Here is a 20000-nt window from a genome sequence, read left to right on the forward strand (position 1 = left end):
GTATAGATCACATTTTGTCTAATAAAATAGTCTAAACATTCTAAATCTACATCCAACCATTTCCATGTTCTATTCTTCCAAATGTCTTTTTCTTCGATTTCATTAAAATGCCTTAACCAAATCTGGTTGGCAACAGGTTTTTCAAAAACTCCATTTATAAAAAACTCATAGAACATTTTCACAGTACACAAATTAAAATCCACCCTCTTTTCTTTACATTTTAAAAACACCATCATTTTATTTTCTCCTTCTCCCTTCTTTTTAATCTGATCTAGCCATTGCCTTGGGATTGCTTTCTTGACATCTTCATACTGTTTTTTTTAAAACCATGACATTAAAATCCTCTTTCTCCTCCTCCATTGCATCTTTAATCACTTGGAGTGGTAAAAATCCCTCTTTCATCTCCCATAAAACATCTCTCACGTTTACAATCCCCACTTGTAGCCACTTCTTAAAATAGATATCTCGCTCGTGTATCTTTATTTTGTCATTTAAAAACAGAGGCTGATTTAAAATCACTTCCCTCCCCTCCGGATTAAAATCGACCTCTGTTAAAAAAAAGCCTCCAAGCATTTAAAACCTTTTTATAAAACTGTGGTATCCCCTCCATCATCCAACTTTTCAACTTCATCCATAAAATGTTTTCCCCAAGGATAAAATTCCCACATTTATTTAAATAAAAACCCATCAATTTCTTCCATTCATCTCTCTTCTTATCATCCAAATATTTCTTAACCACTTTAATCCTCATGCTTTTCATCTTCTGTTCCACATCGACTAAACCCATCCCTCCCTCTTCTGGTTTTCCTATCAGCGTATTGTACGCTATCCTTGGAGGCTTTTTTTCCCATAAAAATTCTAAAATACTCTTTTTTATTCTCCTAAAAACCCAGTTTGGCAATGGCATCACATGTTATTTGTTCCACATTTTTGATAACATTAACATGTTTACAATTAAAATTTTTCCTTCCAAACTTAAAAACCTGTTTCTCCAAAAAATCAGTCTCCTATCCATCCCTCCCAATGTCTCATCCCACATATTATCAACAGTTTCCTTCTCATTCTTTGCTAAGCCTACTCCTAAAATCCTCATTTCTTGTACCTCTAGGAATTTAACAACCCCCGTTAAAACCTCTGACCTTCCGAACTTCATATATACTGATTTTTCCTCATTTATTTTTGCACCTGATCCCTCACAATAACATTTAATTTTTTCCATTACTTCTTTAACACTTTCTATATTTTCAACAACAATTGTGGTATCATCAGCATACTGGAAAATTTTAAAAAAATTTAAAATTTAAAAAAATAAAAATTTCTCAGTTCTGCTTTGTCTCCTTTTCTCTTGTAGATTATTTTCATTAAGCCTAAGCCCATTCTTTGGTGTACCCTTTCTTTTTTAAAAACCTCTTCATAGACTTCTTTTAAAATCGGGCTTACTTTTTCTTTAAAAACCTTATAAAACTCACTTCCAATACCATCTATTCCTGGGCTTTTCTTCACACTTATCTGATTTATTGCTTGTATAATTTCCTCAGTTGTTATTCCCTTATCACATTCCTTCTTATCCCCCTCACCGACTTTTTGTGTTATCTGTTGTAACAAAATGTTCCTTTTTTCCTCATTCCCTTCCTCTGATCTAAAAAGTTCTTCATAATATGTGCTTATTTCCTTTAAAATTCCCTTCTGTGCTTAAAACAGCTTGTCCTTCCTTATTCCTAAGTTCTTTAATTATTCCCGCGTTCACCCTGCTTTTCTAAAGGTTAAAAAAGGATCTACTACATTTCTCCCCTTCTAGTGTATACTTAGCTTTACTTCTTAACGTCGCCCCTTTATGTTTCCCTTCTTCTATTTTCCTCAACTTTTCCTCCACTTCAATTACTCTTGGCACGTTAACTTCATTTTTATTCAACTCCTCTCTTAACGTCTTTCTTATTTCTTGTTCCTTTGTTCTTTTTACCTTTTGTAACAATTTACAGTAATTCATAACATATTTATTTATGTCATATTTCATGTTTTCCCACCATTGCCTTTCATCTTCTATGCACATCAAGTCTTTTTTCCCCTCATCAAATTTATTTTCTATCTCTTTTTTAAAACTTTCTTCCTTTAAAACTTCAGTGTTTAAAATCCCCTCATATCCTTTTTAAAATCCATTCTCATTTGCACCATTTTGTGATCACTTAAGGTCGTTTCTTTATAAAACACTCCATCAATAAAACATTCCAAATTCCTAGTACATAAAAAGTAGTCTATCCTAGTTTGACACATAAAATTCCCTACCAGCTGTCTTCTTGTAAATTCCCTCTTTTTCCCATTTCTTTCTCTCCACACATCAATCATGTTATACTCTCCCATCAATGACATTAACTCCTTTCTTCCCCCATCCGATTTAAAAACCATTCCGTTAGCCATATCCATTTTACTAAAAACAGTGTTAAAATCCCCCGCAATTATTACCCTCTTCCATTTTTCCATTAACTCAACTATTATATTAAAATATTTTTTCTTTTCTATTTCTTCATTTGGAGCATGTACGTTTACTAAAATAAAATCATCTTCATCCATCTTAATTTCTAAAGCCATGCATTTTCCTTGTGTGTCATTATACATTTGCTTTGACCTGATATCTCTATCTTTTCTTATTAACATCGCAACTCCTCCTCCTATTTTTCCCTCCGCATTATTAAAAAATAATTCCCCTTCCCATCTTTTTTTAAAATCCTCCATTACACTCTCTTTCCAATTCGTTTCTTGCAATAAAATCACATCTTCATCCCTGCACAGTTCCTTGACTTTTTCAAATTCCACACCATTCATTAACCCTCTTGCATTAAAAGTAACAATTTTCAACACAATTAAAAAAGATAAAAGTACAAACTTTAGCATCATAATTTTGTTATCCTATTTCCTCCCCCTCTTTTGCACTTCTTCCACAGTCTTGTTTCTCCTCATTACTTTGCTTACACATTTTATTTTTAGCTTTCTCCAAATTGGGTATTACCTTAACTTTTCTTCTTCTTTTATTGGATGTTCCTGCAGTGCTGTCTCCGCCCAGGTTTTCACTGTCTTTGTCTTTTCTTTCCGTCTCACCTATCCATTCAGTCTCTTCTGGTTCCTCTGTTTCTACTTGTCCAACCGCATTAAACTCCATCTGTACCTCCATTTCCACAATGTCCTGTGTTAAACCAGTCTTTTCAATCTCATTGTCATTGTCCTTGCTTACATTGTCCTCTCTTTGCCTTGCTCCGGTGTCTTCCCTTTGCTCCTCTTCATTGTCTGTCTCATGCATCTGCCCACTCCCCCTCTCTTCTTCATTGTGCTGGTCTCCATACCAGCACTCGCATTTGTCCAGTACACAATTGCATTCTGGACACCTCACCACCTTACAGTCCCTCGCGAAGTGGCCTGTTTCCGAGCTTTTATTACATTTAAAGTCTGGGCAGTCCTTCATCACATGATCAGGGCTCATACACAACCTGCAGGTTTTCACCTGCTTGCTATGTATCACTCTACAGTATTGAGGACCATCCTCCATTTCAATTCGAGTACTGTAGGGCAAGGAGGCCACTTCTTTTGGGAACTGTACCTTAAGGAACCTTGTTCCATCTTCTATGTTGGTGCCGGTATAAAATCTTCTTCTTATCTGAGAGACCGGAGTAACCCCCCATCCCTCCAGCTTCTGTAGAATCTCTGCATCATCCAGGTAAGCGGGCAAATGCATGAACGAGACAACAAATTCTCTGTTATTCAATTTTTTAATTTAACGTAGTTTTCCTTTAATCATCAATCCTTCGTTCAGATTTTCAATATCTTCTTCCTTTTCAAACGTAATTTCGTACTCCTTCAACATTTTGGGTCTTACAGCCAATATTTTTGTCACATGCAACTTATCTTTCAGCGCTTGTATTATGTCTTCAGCTTTCCTTCATGCACTTCAGTCAAATCCACTACTACTGTAGCTTCTTTGGTGTAGGTTCTTTTCTATCTCCTTTCAGGCCCATCCTTTTCTTGTTGAGTTTTTTCCAGTCCGTTTGCCATTTGCCGCCGTGTTCCTCGTGCCAAGTCCGTGTCTGTTGCCGTAGTTCCGTCCATTTTTCAAAAATAAGGAAAACAAAAAACAAACAAAAAAAAGGAAAAATAAAATGATCCAAGTAATAAAAATAACCCAAAAATTTAAACAAAAAACAATTATTAAGACTCAAATAACCAAAAAACAAACACACACCAAACAATTTTGGGTGAACCTTCTTCACCCTTATATTGCCACCTCACTTCCTGTTTCACACTAGCTCTCTAGCGCCCTCAGGTTGGTATGGCCGTAAGCGAAGACTGCTGCAAAGAGAGGGCTATTTAAAGAGCAGCCAATCTAATCGCCAGTACATTATATAAGTAGGAAAGAAAACCCAAAAGCTTAAAGCACCTGGTATTCCTAGGCAGTCTCTCATCAAAGTACTAACCAGACCTAAACCTGCTAAGATTCGGAGATCGGGCATTGACTCTATTATTTGGCAAAATTATTATATACTAAGTGAAAAATGTCCAAAAAGCTTACAGCACCTGGTATTCCCAGGCGGTCTCCCATCCAAGTACTAACCAGACCTAAACCTGCTAAGATTCAGAGATCGGGCATTGACTCTTTTTTTATGCAAGATTATTATTATAATTCGTGAAATTTTCCAAAAAGATTAAATCACCTGGTATTCCCAGGCAGTCTCCCATCCATGTACTAACCAGGCCCAAACCTGCTAATATTCATAGATTGGGCATTGACTCTATTTTTTGGCAAAATTATTATATACTAAGTGAAAAATGTCCAAAAAGCTTACAGCACCTGGTATTCCCAGGCGGTCTCCCATCCAAGTACTAACCAGGCCAAACCTGCTTAGCTTACGAGATCAGACGAGATCGGGCATAGCCATGTTGGTATAGCCGTAAGCGAAGACTGCTGCAAAGAGAGGGCTATTTAAAGACCAGCCAATCTAATCGCCAGTACATTATATAAGTAGGAAAGAAAACCCAAAAGCTTAAAGCACCTGGTATTCCTAGGCAGTCTCTCATCAAAGTACTAACCAGACCTAAACCTGCTAAGATTCAGAGATCGGGCATTGACTCTTTTTTTTTTTTTTTTTTTAATGAAAGATTATTATATAATTCGTGAATTTTTCCAAAAGATTAAAGCACCTGGTATTCCCAGGCAGTCTCCCACCGATGTACTAACCAGGCCCAAACCTGCTAATATTCAGAGATCGGGCATTGACTCTTTTTTTTTTTTTTTTTTAATGAAAGATTATTATATAATTTGTGAAATTTTCCAAAAAGATTAAAGCACCTGGTATTCCCAGGCAGTCTCCCATCCATGTACTAACCAGTCCCAAACCTGCTAATATTCAGAGATCGGGCATTGACTCTATTTTTTGGCAAAATTATTATATACTAAGTGAAAAATGTCCAAAAAGCTTACAGCACCTGGTATTCCCAGGCGGTCTCCCATCCAAGTACTAACCAGGCCAAACCTGCTTAGCTTCGGAGATCAGACGAGATCGGGCATAGCCAGGTTGGTATGGCCGTAAGCGAAAACTGCTGCAAAGAGTGGGCTATTTAAAGAGCAGCCAATCTAATCGCCAGTACATTATATAAGTAGGAAAGAAAACCCAAAAGCTTAAAGCACCTGGTATTCCTAGGCAGTCTCTCATCAAAGTACTAACCAGACCTAAACCTGCTAAGATTCAGAGATTGGGCATTGACTCTTTCTTTTTTTATTTTTATTTTTTTTTTTAATGAAAGATTATTATATAATTTGTGAAATTTTCCAAAAAGATTAAAGCACCTGGTATTCCCAGGCAGTCTCCAATCCATGTACTAACCAGGCCCAAACCTGCTAATATTCAGAGATCGGGCATTGACTCTATTTTTTGGCAAAATTATTATATACTAAGTGAAAAATGTCCAAAAAGCTTACAGCACCTGGTTTTCCCAGGCGGTCTCCCATCCAAGTACTAACCAGGCCAAACCTGCTTAGCTTCCGAGATCAGACGAGATCGGGCATAGCCAGGTTGGTATGGCCGTAAGCGAAAACTGCTGCAAAGAGTGGGCTATTTAAAGAGCAGCCAATCTAATCGCCAGTACATTATATAAGTAGGAAAGAAAACCCAAAAGCTTAAAGCACCTGGTATTCCTAGGCAGTCTCTCATCAAAGTACTAACCAGACCTAAACCTGCTAAGATTCAGAGATTGGGCATTGACTCTTTCTTTTTTTTTTTTTTTTTTTTTTAATGAAAGATTATTATATAATTCGTGAAATTTTCCAAAAGATTAAAGCACCTGGTATTCCTAGGCAGTCTCCCATCCATGTACTAACCAGGCCCAAACCTGCTAATATTCAGAGATCGGGCATTGACTATATTTTTTGGCAAAATTATTATATACTAAGTGAAAAATTTCCAAAAAGCTTACAGCACCTGGTATTCCCAGGCGGTCTCCCCTCCAAGTACTAACCAGACCTAAACCTGCTAAGATTCAGAGATCGGGCATTGACTCTTTTTTTTTATGCAAGATTATTATATACTAAGTGAAAAATGTCCAAAAAGCTTACAGCACCTGGTATTCCCAGGCGGTCTCCCATCCAAGTACTAACCAGACCTAAACCTGCTAAGATTCAGAGATCGGGCATTGACTCTGTTATTTGGCAAAATTTTTATATACTAAGTGAAAAATGTCCAAAAAGCTTACAGCACCTGGTATTCCCAGGCGGTCTCCCATCCAAGTACTAACCAGACCTAAACCTGCTAAGATTCAGAGATCGGGCATTGACTCTTTTTTTTTTTTTTAATGAAAGATTATTATATAATTCGTGAAATTTTCCAAAAGATTAAAGCACCTGGTATTCCCAGGCAGTCTCCCATCCATGTACTAACCAGGCCCAAACCTGCTAATATTCAGAGATCGGGCATTGACTCTATTTTTTGGCAAAATTATTATATACTTAGTGAAAAATGTCCAAAAAGCTTACAGCACCTGGTATTCCCAGGCGGTCTCCCATCCAAGTACTAACCAGGCCCAAACCTGCTTAGCTTCCGAGATCACACGAGATCGGGCATAGCCAGGTTAGTATGGCCGTAAGCGAAGACTGCTGCAAAGAGAGGGCTATTTAAAGAGCAGCCAATCTAATCGCCAGTACATTATATAAGTAGTAAAGAAAACCCAAAAGCTTAAAGCAAATGGTATTCCTAGGCAGTCTCTCATTAAAGTACTAACCAGACCTAAACCTGCTAAGATTCAGAGATCGGGCATTGACTCTATTATTTGGCAAAATTATTATATACTAAGTGAAAAATGTCCAAAAAGCTTACAGCACCTGGTATTCCCAGGCGGTCTCCCATCCAAGTACTAACCAGACCTAAACCTGCTAAGATTCAGAGATCGGGCATTGACTCTTTTTTTTTTTTTAACGAAAGATTATTATATAATTCGTGAAATTTTCCAAAAAGATTAAAGCACCTGGTATTCCCAGGCAGTCTCCCATCCATGTACTACCAGGCCCAAACCTGCTAATATTCAGAGATCGGGCATTGACTCTATTTTTTGGCAAAATTATTATATACTAAGTGAAAAATGTCCAAAAAGCTTACAGCACCTGGTATTCCCAGGCAGTCTCCCATCCATGTACTAACCAGGCCCAAACCTGCTAATATTCAGAGACCGAGCATTGACTATATTTTTTGGCAAAATTATTATATACTAAGTGAAAAATGTCCAAAAAGCTTACAGCACCTGGTATTCCCAGGCGGTCTCCCATCCAAGTACTAACCAGGCCCAAACCTGCTTAGCTTCCGAGATCAGACGAGATCGGGCATAGCTTTTTTTTTTTTTTTTTTTTTTTTTTTTTATTAAGTTCAGAAAATAATACATTATGTTTCTCCTAAATACAGAGTTTCACATTCCAATTAAAAACAACAACAAAACAAAAAAACAAAAATAAAAAATACATTCATACTTATAAATATTTTTCTTCTACATTATCCCATTTGTGGCATTTGCTATTTTACACTTTTTTTCAAACAGATACATTTATGTCATGTTTCAAAAGAATGTTCTGTACCTGAGAAGAAAACATTTTTATAAACATCTCTGCTTTTCCCTCCAGTCTCCAATATTTACACAATGTAAACATATAATCTTCCACCATATGCTTATACAATGTCCACACAATACGAACAGACCTGTTCTTAACTATATTTCTTCTTTTCCATATAGCATTTTTTGCCAAAATAATTAACAAATTGATCATGATTTTATTCTTACACTTTTCCTCCTTTCCAAACGTAAATGTTTTTTGCCAATCTTGATCTTCTTTTCTTTCCCCTAGGTCATTCACTATTTCTTTTAAAACCTTAAAAAAAGATCCTAATTCCTCACACAGTAAAAACAAATGCAACAAACCCTCATCTTGTTTTTTACCAACCTTACTTAATGCACTTTGTTCTTTTTTTTTATAATGCACAACCTCATTTCCGACCATATTACATTATGCCTTATAAAATAATCAAGACACTCCAAATTTGTGCTCACCAGTACTCCCCTCATATTTTTCCATATTTCTTCCTCTTTCAAGCCATTGAAGTTTCTTAACCACATATCATTTGAATTTGGTTTTTTAAAAATCTCTTCCCTTAAAACCTGATAAAACATTTTCACATTCCCTAAACTAAACCCTATTCTTTTATTTTGATTAACAAAATACACTTCAGTCTTTCCTTCCTCTTTTTCTTCCTTCTGTATTTCATTTATCCACGCTTTTGTTATTGCACTTTTAATTTCTTTATATAGTTTCTTTACATTGTTTATGTCATACTCTTCTTTGGCTTCATCCAACTCATCAGTAATTACTTGCACTGGTAAAAAAACCCTCTCTTATCTCATACATAATATCCCTTAGTCTTGCAAACCCAACCTCCCACCATTTTTAAAAAAAAAAATATTTCTTTCCCACTTTTCACAATATGCTTATTAAAAAACAATGGTTGGTTTAAAATCTATTTCCTTCCTCCAGGTATAAAATCAACCTTTGAGAGAAAAAAACCCCAAGCTTTTAAAACTTCTTTATAAAAATCTGGTATTCTTTCAAACATCCATGCTTTCATTTTCATCCATAAAACACTGTCCCCTAGTTTAACATTACCACATTTGTCCAAATAGTATTTCATTGTATCTTTCCATTCTCCTTTTTCTTGATCATCTATATACTTTTTCACAACTTTAATTCTCATACTTTTCTTTTTTAATTCTACATCAGATAATCCCATTCCTCCTTTATCAGCCTGTCCTATCAGAGTGTTATAAGCAACTCTTGGGGGTTTCTTCTCCCAAATAAAATCTAAAACACATCTTTTTATTCTTACTTCCACCCATCTTGGCATTGCGCTCACCATTAAAATATACCACATTTTGGATAACATTAAAGCATTAACCACTAAAATTTTCCCTTTCAAACTTAAAAATCTTCCCCTCCAAAAAATTAATCTCATTTCCATTTCCCCCAACAACTTTTCAAACATTCTTTCTCTTGCCCCTTTCTCATCTTTTCCTAAAGTCACACCCAAAATTTTTGTTTCCTTCACCTCCTCAAAATTAAAAACTCCTCCTAAATTTGGTACCTTTCCAAACTTCTTGTACACAGTTTTTTCTCCATTAACTCTTGCACCTGTACCTTTACCATACCTCTCTACATTTCTCATGACTTCCTTCATACTTTCTAAGTCTTTTAAAATCAGTGTCGTGTCGTCTGCATATTGGAATATCTTTTTCTCTTCTTTACCTTCTTCTATTTTAATACCTTGAATGCTTTTATTTTTCTTAATCATTAAACCTAAAGGCTCTGCTACCAAAGTATATAGCTGTGCAGAGAGTGGACATCCTTGCCTTATTGATCTTGTTATTCTAAAAGGTTCTGTTAAGAAACCATTACACGTCACTCTCGTCATTATGTTATTATATAAAATTGTTATCCATTCCTTAAAATTCTTTCCAAAACCAAAACGTTCTAAAATTGCAAATAAAAAATCATATTCTACCCTATCAAAAGCCTTTTCAAAATCTAAATTAACAACATATCCATCCTTCTGTGTTTCATTTAAATAGCTTATTATGTCTCTTACACCACTCGTTATATCAGCAATATCTCTCCCTCTTACACCATATGCCTGATTAGTCACTATAATTTTGGGTAAAATATTTTTCATTCTATTTGCAAGAATTTTAGATAGTATTTTTAAATCTGTGTTTAACATTGTTATTGGTCTAAAATTACTCAAATTATTTTTACTTCCTTTCCTTTTATAAATTAATTTCATCAACCCTATACTCATCCTCTGATCCAATTCTCTTTTATCAAAAATCTCCTTATATACTTCCTTTAAAATCCCACTTATCTTCTCTTTAAAAACTTTATAAAATTCATTTACTATCCCATCTGTCCCCGGGCTTTTGTTTCCTTTTAAACTATTGATAGCTTGTACAATTTCCTCTTCACTAATTTCTCTATCACATTCCTTTTTATCTTCTCTACTTACTTTAGCTGTAACACTCTCTAATAACTGATTTTTTGCTTTTTCGTCAATTCCTTTTGTTTCAAAAAGCCCCTCATAATAGTCTTTGACCTCTGTTAAAATTCCACTTATGTCTTTGACTATTTCTCCTTTTTTATTTTTTAATTCTTTTATTAACTTTGCTTTGCCTCTACTTTTTTCCAAATTAAAGAAAAATTTTGTACATTTTTCTCCTGCAATTGTGTTTTTTGCCTTACTCCTTATAATAGCTCCTTTACACTTTTCTTCCTCAATTTTCCGTAACTCTTCCTCCAAAAGTATTATCTGTTTTATATTTACTTCACTTTTATTTGTCTCTTTTCTGAGTTTTTTCCTTATTTCCAGCTCCTTTGCTTTTTTAACTTTCTGTACCAATTTGCTATGGTTTATAGAATATTTTCTTATTTCATATTTTACATTTTGCCACCATAACGTCTCGGTTACGTACGTAACCCTCGTTCCCTGATGGAGGGAACGGAGACGTTATGTCGACCGACAAATGGGGTCTCACTTGGGAGGCCAATCATCTCTGATTTTAAGAGAAAACGCCAATGAAATTGGCAAGTGGATTAACACACCTGAGCCACTCCCCGTGCCAGCGGGTATAAATAGGGCGACAGGTGCATCCACTCATTAGGTTTTACGCTGAGGAGCCGAGAACGTGTCCCGGCAACAGCGAATGGTTCAAGGTTGTGGCATGGGGACATAACGTCTCCGTTCCCTCCATCAGGGAACGAGGGTTACGTACGTAACCGAGACGTTCCCTATCTGTCGGTCACTACGAGTTATGTCGACCGACAAATGGGGTCCTATGGAAAACGCCATAACCTGAACCTTGTCACAACCCTGAGGCGCTGCAATTGTTGACAAGCCTTGGCGTGCCACAAAAGCTACGCTTAAGGTCGTAACCTTCCCAAAGCCCCAGCGCAAATTCACTGACCTTGGTACCGAAGGGGCCAAAGGGTGAGTACATCGCTGCTGGAGAAGGCCATGCTGCTGTTCCGCCCACATAAAGTAAATGGAAGGGATTTCAACCTTCAGTGAAAGATTGCTTCAAATCTTCCCTATTTGTTCTTTCAGCTGGCAAGACAATGGGGAAGCGAGCCTTAGGAAGGGTCGCTACGGAGACCACATCCTACCCGTAGGGAGGTGACATGTGGATATACTGATATGGACTGACCCAGGGGGCAGTACTACATATGGAAGGGGTCTCTGAGGCAGGTCCTACCTTGGAGTAGGGATGGGACGGCTGCCAGAAGAGACCGACAGAGCGATCTGTCAAGGGAAGACACGGGTTTGCCAAGAGGGAAACCTTACCGTGGAAGAATACACATATGGGATTACCCGCAGGGAACCCAGCCATATGGACACCTAGCCCAGTACGGGGGCTGACCGGCTCCGGGCATGCTAACGCCAGTACTGGGCCTGGCGACAGACTGCTCCGCCAAGTCTGACGCCGAGGGTGCTGGAGGATGCTCGACCAGGGTACGCCAACCGGGGAACTCTACTGGGAGAAGAAGGCGCTCACATCCCCGTGTTAGGGGGAATGGCGCAGCAAGCGAGACACCCAGCCAGCCCTTCCCGCAAATTACCTGTTACCCAACACACGGGAGGAAACTGGCTCTACACGGAGGTTGTAAAACCTCGCAAAGGTGTTAGGTGTCGCCCAGCCCGCAGCTCGACAAACGTCTGCCAGAGAGGCGCCGTGCGCCAACGCATAGGAGGAGGCCACACTCCGTGTGGAGTGGGCCCTCACCCCCAGGGGGCACGGCTCGCCTTGGGAATGGTAAGCCAAGGCGATGGCGTCCACTATCCAGTGGGCCAACCTCTGCTTAGAGACAGCCTTCCCCTTCTGCTGACCTCCAAAGCAGACCAGGAGCTGCTCAGAGCTTCTGAAGCTCTGGGTGCGGTCCACGTATATGCGGAGCGCTCTTACGGGACACAGCAACGACAAGGCTGGATCTGCCTCCTCCAGGGGCAGCGCTTGCAGGTTCACCACCTGGTCTCGGAAGGGAGTGGTGGGAACCTTGGGCACGTATCCAGGCCGGGGTCTCAGGACAACGTGAGAGTAGGCCGGCCCGAACACAAGGCACTCTTCACTTACCGAAAATGCTTGGAGGTCCCCGACCCTCTTGATGGAAGTGAGCGCGATCAGGAGCGCTGTCTTGAGAGACAGGAACTTCAGCTCAACCGAATCCAGCGGCTCAAAGGGACCCCTCTGAAGTCCCGCCAGGACAATAGAGAGGTCCCAGGAGGGAATCAGGGGTGTCCTAGGAGGATGTAACCTTCTGGCACCCCTCAGGAACCTAACGATCAGGTCATGCCTCCCCAGGGACCGGCCGTCCACTGCATCGTGATGTGCTGCAATGGCAGCCACATACACCTTCAGGGTGGAGGGTGACAGCCCACGCTCCAGCCTACCTTGCAGGAAAGAAAGCACGACTCTGACCGGGCATCTCCGGGGGTCTTCTCGGTGAGAAGAACACCAATTCGTGAACAGACTCCACTTCAGAGCATAGGCCTGCCTCGTAGAAGGGGCTCTAGCCTGAGTGATAGTGTCTACCACTGCTGGGGGCAGATCACTTAGGTCTGCCGCGTCCCGTCTAGAAGCCACACGTGGAGGTTCCAGAGATCTGGACGCGGGTGCCAAATGGTGCCAAGCCCCTGAGAGAGAAGGTCTCTCCTCAGGGGGATGCGCCAGGGAGGGGCTGTCACGAGGAGCATGAGTTCCGAAAACCAGGTCCGGGTGGGCCAGTAAGGCGCAACCAACAGGACCTGTTCCTCGTCCTCCCTGACCTTGCACAGTGTCTGTGCGAGCAGGCTCACTGGGGGAAACGCATACTTGCGTAAAGCCCGAGGCCAGCTGTGTGCCAGTGCATCTGTGCCCAGGGGGGCCTGGGACAGGGAATAGTACAGCTGGCAGTGGGAGGACTCGTGGGAAGCAAACAGGTCTACCTGGGCTTCCCCGAATCGACTCCAAATCAGCTGGACCGTCTGGGGATGGAGTCGCCATTCCCCGGGGAAAGTGAGCTGTCGTGAGAGCGCGTCGGCTGCACGATTGAGCTCCCCCGGGATGTGGACAGCGCGCAGCGACTTGAGCCACGTCTGACTCCAGAGGAGGAGATGACGGGCGAGTTGAGACATGCGGCGTGATCGTAACCCGCCTTGTCGGTTGATGTACGAAACAGCCGCAGTGTTGTCCGTGCGGACCAACACGTGCTTGTCCAGCACTAGCGGACGAAACCGTCGCAAAGCTAGATGCACTGCCAGCAACTCCAGGCAGTTGATGTGCCAAAGCAGTCGAGGTCCTGTCCAGGACCCTGAGGCTGCCTGCCCGTTGCATGTCGCGCCCCAGCCCGAGTTGGAGGCATCTGTTGTGACAACAACGTGCCGGGACACTTGTTCCAAGGGCACACCGGCCCGTAGAAAGGCAAGGTCCGACCAAGGACTGAATAGGCGGCGACACATCAGTGTGATGGTGACACGATGTGTACCGCGGCGCCATGCCCATCTCGGGACTCGGGAGTGTAACCAGTGCTGAAGTGGTCTCATATGAAGCAATCCGAGCGGCGTGACTGCGGCTGCGGATGCCATATGCCCCAGGAGCCTCTGAAAGTGTTTCAGTGGTACCACTGTCCTGCCTCTGAAGGAACTCAGGCAGTTCAGCACTGAGTGGGCACGTTCGCTGGTGAGACGTGCCGTCATACTCACCGAGTCTAACTCCATACCGAGATAAGAGATTCTCTGCACAGGGGAGAGCTTGCTCTTCTCTCGGTTGACCTGAAGCCCCAACTGACTGAGGTGCCGAAGCACGAAGTCCCTGTGATCGCACAACTCTTCTCGGGACCGGGCCATAATGAGCCAGTCGTCGAGATAGTTGAGGATCCTGATGCCCACTTCCCAAAGTGGGGCAAGGGCGCCCTCCGCGACCTTCGTGAAGACACGGGGGGACAGGGAGAGCCCGAAGGGGAGGACCTTGTACTGCCATGCCTGACCCTCGAAAGCAAAGCGCAGGAACGGTCTGTGACGAGGGAGGATAGAGACATGAAAGTACGCGTCTTTCAGGTCGATCGCTGCAAACCAGTCCTGGGGCTGGACGCATTTGATAATGCGTTTCTGCGTCAACATCCTGAACGGGAGCTTGTGTAGGGCCCGATTCAAGACTCGCAGATCCAGGATAGGTCGAAGGCCACCGCTCTTCTTGGGCACGATGAAGTAAGGGCTGTAAAACCCCGTCCTCATCTCGGCTGGAGGGACCGGCTCGATTGCATCCTTCGCCAGGAGGACAGCAATCTCCTCGCGCAAGACAGGGGCGTCCTGGACTGCCACCGAAGTCTCGAGCACGCCATTGAACTTGGGGGGTCGCCGGGCGAATTGAATCGCATAGCCGAGTCGAACCGTCCGGATGAGCCAGCGTGACGGGTTGGGCAGCGCAAGCCACGCTCCCAGATACCGTACAAGTGGCACCAAAGGGACAGTCGACATACCCGCAGTGGTGCAGCGATGGGGAGTCGTGCCGCAAGGCCCAGAAGGCACAGCGTCCTGGGTCATCGCAACCACACTCCTCGTGTTCCCGGAGGAACTGGCCAGAGACGCGTGGAGAGGCGTTGCGTCTCCGAACCGCGACCTCTTGGCCGCTGGCGAAAGGGGGCGTCGTGGGTGAGAGTGAGGAAGCTGTGCGTCGCTCATTGTCAAGCCACGAGCCTTGCAACTCGGAGGAAGGAGAATTTGCTCTTTTATTGAAAATGTGGGTACCACTGGCCGTCCGGCCAGTGGCGGAACAGAACAAAACAGAAACTGAAGATTCTCCGCCCGGCCCTCCTCCGGGGGAAGGAGTGGCGCTGTCTTCGCCATCTCCTGAAGAGCAGTTCTCCGCATCTCCGAGTTGCCCGTGTCAGGGCCGCTTGGTCGACTTCCTGGAGGACTTCGCAGCCGGGAGTGACACGGGGGGCGCCGCTCTCCTGCGCGGGGCTCGACGCGCCGGCCTCGAAGAACTCTCAGCACGGGGCGGAGCTGGCGTAGAGGACGCAGGGGGGCGCCCACGGCGACGAGCAGGCTGAGGCGCTACCCGCGACGGAACGGTGGCAGCCGGAGAGACACGTCGGGGCAGGATGTGCTGGATGGCCTCAGTCTGCTTCTGTACCGCCGAGAACTGCTGGGCAAAGTCCTCGACAGTGTCGCCGAACAGGCCTGCCTGGGAGATGGGGGCGTCGAGAAAGCGCGCTTTGTCCATGTCCCTCATCTCAGCCAGGTTCAGCCAGAGATGCCGCTCCTGGACCACCAGCGTGGACATCGCCTTCCCGAGGGACCGCGCCGTGACCTTCGTTGCCCGTAAGGCGAAGTCGGTCGCCGTGCGCAGCTCCTGCATCAACCCCGGGTCGGTACCACCCTCGTGCATGGTTTTGAGTGCCTTGGCTTGGTGTACCTGCAGGATAGCCATGGCATGCAGGGCAGAGGCAGCTTGGCCCGCAGCACTGTAAGCCTTGGCAGCGAGTGCGGCCGTCAGCTTACAGGCCTTGGACGGGAGGCGCGGACGATTCCTCCAAGTGGCGGCGTTTTGTGGGCACAAGTGCACCGCAACCGCCCTCTCCACCTGGGGAACCTCTACGTACCCCCTGGCTGCCCCGCCATCGAGGGTGGTGAGGATGGAAGAGGGAGAAGAGCGGCTTCTGGCCGTGAAAGGGGCCGTCCACGACTTCGTCACCTCTTCATGCACCTCCGGGAAGAAAGGCACCGGAGCAGAACGAGGTTGTGAGCCGCGTCCCGCGCCGAGAAACCAATCATCCAGCCGTGAGGGCTCGGGACTGGGCGGTGTAGTCACCTCCAGTCCGATACTCACGGCTGCCCGGGCAAGCATGGCCGACAACTCCAAGTCCGATTCGGCAGTAGCGACAACACCCGAGGGGGGCAGCCCCGCCGAACCTTCATCCTCAGAGGTCGATAACCCATCCCCCGATGCAGCAATCGACATCTGGTCCTCGGGCGGCGCACCGAAAGACACGCTGGGACCGCTGTGAGACGGCCCAGCAGAATCAATCGGCAGCTGCACGGGACAGTCGCTGCGTGAGGAGTGAGAGGTCCGTGGGGCGTGGCCCGGCGGAGAAGCTCTCACTGTGATCCTCAGATCTCCCAGAGCGCCAGCCGGCGGCCCTCTGCTCGAGCCAGAGAGACCGGGACGGGTGGCGACAGAGGGGTCTGCTGCACTCCCCTTGAGGAGTGAGAGACGCGATCGCAGCGCTGCCATGTTCATACGCCCACAGTAGACGCATGAATCATCCACGAGCGCAGCCTCAGCGTGTTGGACGCCCAGACACTGCAGACAACGCTCGTGACCGTCAACCGAAGACAGGAAACGACCGCATCCAGAAGGACACGGACGAAACGGCATCTTGAAAAAGACGCGAATCGTCCGTGATTTGCTCTTTTAGAGAACTGTCTCTTTTAGCCGAAGCGCCCAGGGGAATCGCCGCTCGCAGGGACACCACTGTAACGCGCCGTCACACCGACCAGGAACAGCTCTACCAAAAACAAAGATGAATGGCTTTGTAGTGATCTTCTTCATCGACTACTCGGCTCCGAAGCAAAAATCTAATGAGTGGATGCACCTGTCGCCCTATTTATACCCGCTGGCACGGGGAGTGGCTCAGGTGTGTTAATCCACTTGCCAATTTCATTGGCGTTTTCTCTTAAAATCAGAGATGATTGGCCTCCCAAGTGAGACCCCATTTGTCGGTCGACATAACTCGTAGTGACCGACAGATAGGGAATCGTTTATCTTCAAAGTACATTCCGTCCTCTTTTTCTTTGTCTAATATTTCCTCAATTCCTATTCTATAACTTTCACTTGTCAAAATTTCTGAATTTAGTATCCACACTCCAGGACCTTTTTTTTCTTTACTAAAGTAAATATTCCATAAAAGCATTTTGTGATCACTCAAACTGGTATCCTTATAACAAATGTCCCCCCAAAAAAATTCCATATCCCTTTCACTTAAAATAAAATCGATTCTTGTCTGACACATAAAATTCCCAACCAGTTGTCTTCTGGAAAATTCTCTTTTCCTTTCATGGTTTTCCCTCCAAACATCTATCAAATTTCTTTCCTCCATCATTTCTTTTAACTCTTTCCTTCCCATATCTGTTCTAAAAACCATCCCATCTGCCATGTCCATCTTACTAAAAACAGTATTAAAATCCCCAACTAAAATAACGTTTTTATATGTCTTTATTAAAATCCTTAATCCCTCAAAAAAATGTTTTTTTTTCTCCCTCTTGGGTGGGTGCATGCAAATTAATTATCACAAATTCATGATCATCTTTCTTAATATTAATCCCAACACATTTGCCTTTTTTGTCATTATAGACTTCATATGAATTAATTTCAACATTTTCCTTTATTAAAATGGCTACCCCCCTTCCTATCCTTCCATCACCATTATTATAAAACATTTGTCCTTTCCATCTCTTTTTCACATCCTCAATCATTTCGTCTTTCCAGTTTGTTTCTTGTAAAATTATCACATCCTGCTTTTTGCATAGTTCTTTTACCATCTCAAATTTCTTTACACTCATTAAACCTCTTGCATTTAAACTCACAAAGTTTAAAACCATACCAATAAAAAATAAGCATTTAAAACCATTCATCTTCAGTCTCTCTCACAATCTTGTTCTTGTATCAATCCCAACTTCTTTTTATCTATTTCAATCATCTTTTTCTTTCTAGCAACATTAAGATTTGGCTTTACCTTCATTGATTTTCTTCTTATCATTTTTCCAACCTTTTCTATTTCTTTCCTTGCCTCCTGTTGTTCCATATCCAGTTCCTCCACCTCATCGCTCTCCTTTTCATCATTTACTTCCTTGTCATTTGCACCATTCTGTTCGGTTTCTCCATCTTCTCCCTCCTCTGTATCGTCCTCCATTCTGTTTACATCTCCATCCTGGTGACTTTGGTCCTTCAACTTCTGATTTTCCATATATTCTATTTGCTTTTGTTGTTTGTTTTCCATTGGTTCAAAAGTCTCTGTGGTTTCTGCAATCTCATCTTGCACCTGCCTGTCCATACTTTGTTGCTCCTCTGATTGCTTCTCGTTACCTTCCATCCAGCATTCACATATATTAAGAGGTTTGCCACAGTCTGGACATTCAATTGCTGTACAGTCTCTTGAGAAATGTCCTTGATCATTGCATTTAAAACATCTGAACTCAGGACAGTCTTTGATGATATGTTCTGGACTTAAACACAATCTACAAGTTTTGACCTGCCTACTGTGTATTATCCTGAAGTACTGTGAGCCTTCAGTTGTCTCAAACCTTGTACTATATGGCAATGATGCCACCTCCTTTGGGAACTTAACCTTAACAAATCTTGTCCCATCCTCTATCTCCGTTCCTGGGTAAAACCTCCTCCTTATCTCTGTTATGGGAGTAACTCCCCATCCTTCCAATTTCGAGGTTATGTCATCATCATCTAAATACACAGGCAGATGCATGAACGAGACTACATATTCTCTGTCCTAGAGTTTTTTAACATCACATATTTGTCCTTTAATTTGCAAACCATTTAACAGTCCATCACAAACTTCCTCCGTTTCAAAAGTCACTTCATATTGTTTATTAGTCTTTGGTCTTACCGCAAGAATTTTTTCCACGCTCACTTTTTCCTTTATTGCTCTAATCATGTCCTCCGCTCCTCCATTAAGCACTTTACTGATGTCAATTATTGCTGTAGCTTCTTTTGAATAGATCCTTTGTTTCTTCATTTCTTTCGCCATCATCCCTTCTCCTTGTCTTAATCCTTTGCCTTGGTCAATTGCATTAGCTTGTTTCAAATTTGTTGCAAGTTGTGAAACAAGCAGTTGATCCATTTCACTCATTCTGAATAAAAAATAAAAAATTAAACCACTCCCCAGACAGCATGAAGCTGCTGGTTCGTGGTTTAAAACTTATTAAATAGATAAAGAAAAACTCCTCTTACAATTAATTCTAACAATAAAAGATAATAAACAAACAAACAATACATGAGTTAGCTTCCGTCCTTTCTACACACACTTGCACTTCCTGGATTGTACCACTACAATGAACAGGGTTGCACAGGTTGGTATGGCCGTAAGCGAAGATTGCTGCAAAGAGATGGCTATTTAAAGACCAGCCAATCTAATCGCCAGTACATTATATAAGTAGGAAAGAAAACCCAAAAGCTTAAAGCACCTGGTATTCCTAGGCAGTCTCTCATCAAAGTACTAACCAGACCTTAACCTGTTAAGATTCAGAGATCGGGCATTGACTTTTTTTTTTTTTTTTTATTAAAGATTATTATATAATTCGTGAAATTTTCCAAAAGATTAAAGCACCTGGTATTCCCAGGCAGTCTCCCACCCATGTACTAACCAGGCCCAAACCTGCTAATATTCA

General features: G+C 42.9%; 3 non-coding genes and 1 pseudogene across 3 annotated transcripts; all 4 read right to left on the reverse strand.

Moving 5' to 3' along the window:
* Positions 1-4822: 4822 nt before the first annotated feature.
* Positions 4823-4940, reverse strand: LOC128006672 (uncharacterized; annotated as a pseudogene).
* Positions 4941-5457: 517 nt separating this feature from the next.
* LOC128005828 (5S ribosomal RNA) lies at positions 5458-5575 on the reverse strand. Its single transcript, XR_008178468.1, has one exon. It is a non-coding gene; the product is annotated as a 5S ribosomal RNA (ribosomal RNA).
* Positions 5576-5955: 380 nt separating this feature from the next.
* On the reverse strand, positions 5956-6073 carry LOC128003615 (5S ribosomal RNA). The gene has a single exon (XR_008176336.1). It is a non-coding gene; the product is annotated as a 5S ribosomal RNA (ribosomal RNA).
* Positions 6074-7005: 932 nt separating this feature from the next.
* Positions 7006-7124, reverse strand: LOC128000159 (5S ribosomal RNA). Its single transcript, XR_008172952.1, has one exon. It is a non-coding gene; the product is annotated as a 5S ribosomal RNA (ribosomal RNA).
* Positions 7125-20000: the final 12876 nt, after the last annotated feature.

This window comes from Carassius gibelio, chromosome B22 (assembly GCF_023724105.1).
Source record: "Carassius gibelio isolate Cgi1373 ecotype wild population from Czech Republic chromosome B22, carGib1.2-hapl.c, whole genome shotgun sequence".
NCBI classification, from domain to species: Eukaryota; Metazoa; Chordata; class Actinopteri; order Cypriniformes; family Cyprinidae; genus Carassius; species Carassius gibelio.